At 34.5% G+C, this 4,279-nt stretch overlaps 1 long non-coding RNA gene across 1 annotated transcript; it reads left to right on the plus strand.

Moving 5' to 3' along the window:
• The first annotated feature begins 1,829 nt into the window (after positions 1-1,829).
• On the plus strand, positions 1,830-3,950 carry LOC128557120 (uncharacterized). The gene is made up of 3 exons (XR_008371048.1): positions 1,830-2,331; positions 3,349-3,415; positions 3,754-3,950. It is a non-coding gene; the product is annotated as an uncharacterized LOC128557120 (long non-coding RNA).
• The last annotated feature ends 329 nt before the right edge of the window (positions 3,951-4,279 follow it).

Genomic DNA, 4,279 nt, shown 5'->3' on the forward strand with positions numbered 1-4,279 from the left:
AGTATTTTTTAACTCTGATTTCTGATCATGCACGGTAAGGAAAAGAAATCATACTCACAAAATTCACTCTTGCACCATTTTTTTCACGAATCACCCCCATTTTGCTTAGAATTATACTTATTCAATGCATAATACTTTTGACACACACTCAGGGCTATATTCATAGACAATACCCCAGCACCACTCATTGAGTACACTCAAATAAATTGCCTAACGGTCATGTCTTTACTCACGAAAGATTCGATTCATATTCATGAAGGTGAGTGACAGTCGAGTCGAATCCTAAGAGTGAGTGAATGTTGAGGGAGGTGCTGGGGACCCTTGAGTGTTCCTCAAGGTCTCATAATGTAAGTTAAGTTGATAAATTTACAATATTTAATTAATTAGAAGGTAAGATAACAGTGTCATGTATGGATTTAAAGCGAAAGTTGATATGTGTGCAAGTTATTTTTGAAACAAATATTATGTTCTTTTAATACATGTTGCTTAGGACGACAAAAACGCAAAAAGACCCAACAAATTAAAAGACAGTTAATTGATGCAAGCGGTTAAAATAGATAAAGGAAATCAAATATACATTTACGAAACCTAATCTAACGGGGCTCGTCAGTCACTCTCAGAAAAACACATCGTAGTAACAATTATTTACATATAACGAGCCTAGATATTGGTTAATTAATACATTTCCTAAAAATTATTGCCTTGAAGAAAACCTTTATTTATTAAATATCATTGTTTAAATGACAATGGAATATTTATTTTATGAAAAAAAAATGTTTTTGATAACTGAAATTTAATATGCGACCGGACATTCGGGAAACACCAACAATTAATGGCAGAGTTAAAAATTCTGTTGTTAAATTTTAATTTCAGCGAACATTAAACTCGTGTATCTTTAAATATAAATTTCATTCTACTAATGCTGACGAGTAGACTGACGGACGGACGGACGAACCGACGGAAGAACGTTTTGTAAAACAAATAGAGGGCTGGACAGAAAAACATACATAAAAGCAATAAGATGACAACTTCCGTCTACGAAAATGATGATCAGCACTTTTGCATACCTTTGATGCTATTGTCATATAAACCGTTATAATCCGCTAAATCCATTGTGTGCAATGAAACCATTACTCGAGCTGTTATTCCAAGAGTTAAGACAGAGTGTGATTTATGAATATGACTATCGAACTCTACTCACACTCCCGCAAGGTATACTCGAGGTTCACTTGAGTGATGCATACCCAAGTTTGAGTCAAGTGTGAGTTTGAGTGACGACTATGAGTTGGCCCTCAAGCTATTATATTTTCATTCTTATTAGTCATTAAACAATCTAATGACAGTTCAAGCTTCCTCAGATGTGCCCAGTTTCACTATCCAGCATCGCAATAGCCGAGCGCGCGGTCTCCTGTGACAGCTCTTATTGTTATTCCGGTAAAAGGAAACTACTTTCCGCACTAACTGTCTAGGCTAAAAACTATAACTGCCGTTACATTTCGTATTAGTTAAGAGTAGTTAATTTTTCCTTTAGCAAAACTAATTTACATAAACAAATAGTGTTTTTTGAAGAAAGAAATATTCAAAATCTTGTATAGTACGATACTTATGAAAGATCGACTATTATCTAAAACTGAGATCAAACTGTGAACAACAACTGTCACAAGGCTCCACCCTAATTGCTAATCACTTGCCATTTGATCTATAAAGTTTAACAGGTCGTAAAAAAAAGATGATCACCCATTCTGTTATCGGTTTGAATTGAGAAGTTTTGGTGAAAATTTATTGGTTTTATTTTCCAGAAAACAAAAATTGATGGTACGGTGACTTCAATTGTCGATGTGAACTCTACTTTTGTTTTCAATACACCTAAAAATTGATCCAAAATATATTTCCTAGGATTTTCGGCGAAAATCAGAGGGTGTGTATTATACCCAGGTGTGCATTTTACACGGGTATCAATGGTATATTGGCTGAGAAATTTTATATATATTATATTCGGTATCACTAAACATAGATTTCACAGATTTCTTCACTAAACTTTTCAGTCAATATTCAAACAATGCCAACATGTTAACAAAGGTTTGTTTTGTCTTTATTCAGAGCACCAGATCGCAAATGTAACCATTCCTGAACAACAGACACCAGGCCAACTTCATGTACAGGCACTACCACGAGAAGACACAGAAGCTGCTCCTTTACCTGGCCCAGAAGTAACAACTACACCACCTTCAACAGCTACAGAGGCACCACTCCATCAAGATGCAGAGTCCACCATTCTGCAATATACAACTACAGATGGAGAAGCAGCAGTTTCATCGACACGTTCGTTGTGTAAGTATGTTGGATAATTTAGTTAACTTGTTAAACTCTACAAAAGCTGAATATTATTTTCACCCAAAAAGGTTACTTACAATTCTGCTTATATGCACTTCAAACTATACTAAACATTTTTTTTCAGCTCGACTATTCAAATAATAGTAGAGCTATTGGACTCGCCCGTGCGTCGGCGTCCGCGTTGGCGTCCCGATTTGTTTAAGTTTTTGTATGTAAGCTGGTATCTCAGTAACCACTAATGGGAATGGATTGAAACTTCACACACTTGTTCACTATCATGATCTGACATGCACTGTTTAGGTCCCATAACTGTAATATGTATTTTTTCAAATTTATGCCCCATTCTTCACTTAGCAGTTTTTGGTTAAGTTTTTGTATGCAAGCTGGTATTTCAGTATCCACTAATGGGAATGGATTGGAACTTCACACACTTGTTCGCTGTCATGATATGACATATACTGTGCAGGTCCCATAACTACATTGCATTTTTTAAAAAGTATGCCCCTTTTTCGACTACGCAATTTTTGGTTAAGTTTTTGTATGTAAGCTGGTATCGGTATCTCAGTACCCACTAATGGGAAAGGGTTGAAAGATTGAAACTTCACACACTTATTTACTGTCTTGATATAACATGCAGGTGCAAAGGTTCAATAATTCTACTTTGCATTTTTACAAAATTATGCCCCTTTTTCAACTTAGCAGTTTTTGGTTAAATTCTTATATGTAAGCTGGTATCTCAGTACACACTAGTGGGAATAGATTGAAACTTCACACACGTGTCCACTGTCATGAGCTGATAAGCACTGTGCAGGTTCCATTACCCTATTTCACATTTTTACAAAATTATGCCCCTTTTTCGACTTTTGTATTCATTCAATTGACAAGGCTGTTGAATAGTCGAGTGTTGCTGTCCTCTGACAGCTCTTGTTAAATAGACTGTGATCATGTTGTTACATGTCTGGTTAAAAGTATTGTGTTATGATAATGAAACTTACGTTATTCTTTAAATTGCAGTTAAGGTTGTAAAGAGAAGGAAATCTGAAAGCAGTACAGCTGAGACGAAAGATGTAGCAGAAAATTTGTTAGTACACTACGGACAGTTTTGTTGTTATTTACCTGTCAAAATCTTTTCAACTTTTATCGAATGTCAGATGATTTTCATCTCCTCTCTGTAATCATAACTTACCGTGTTAATTACAATGTAGAGGCAATGTAATCTTTTCTTGATGAAGGTCAATTTCAATATGGTTTCCATCAAAAGAATTCTTTTACAAACTTAGAAAAATTGAATCTCTTCATTAATTCAGTGACAGTGTCAATTTAATTAATTAATTTTAATAAGTTAATTTCGCTTCAGTTTGTGTCACAAACATAAGGTTACTGTTAAGAAATTATATCAGCCAATTTCATATATTTCAGGCATTCGTGCAGAAAGAGAAAGAGAAAGACTGTCAAAGCTGATGATATCTTCTACTGAACACGTCCGAAAGAAATGTGATGTAGTTTGGGACACTTACTTATGTTAAAAATGTGTTAGTAATATATATATTTATTAATGTTGTTAAATAACTATGTCTGCTGACATTGTTATCATTTAATAAAATTCTCAATCTCTTCTTCAATACTTTATATAATTGGACAATTTCGGGAAACTGTATTGTAATAAGACTCGTTATAGTGGTTTTGCAGATAAAAACAGATACTTTGAGGCCCGTATGTCAGTATGTGACACACGACCCTCCTTTAAAAGAAAATTTATAATTTACTTGCATGAAAACAAAATGACATACTATAAAACTGTCACTATCTCTACACCATTTAATTATATAGCCACTTGTTTGCATTGTACTCAGATAATCTGCAACTACATTTTCTCTACCTAGAATTGCTCTAATAGTGATCCTACATGGCTGCAATGCTAACGCTCATTTCATCAACATGGAAA

The sequence above is a fragment of the Mercenaria mercenaria genome, chromosome 5 (assembly GCF_021730395.1).
Source record: "Mercenaria mercenaria strain notata chromosome 5, MADL_Memer_1, whole genome shotgun sequence".
Lineage (NCBI taxonomy): Eukaryota > Metazoa > Mollusca > Bivalvia > Venerida > Veneridae > Mercenaria > Mercenaria mercenaria.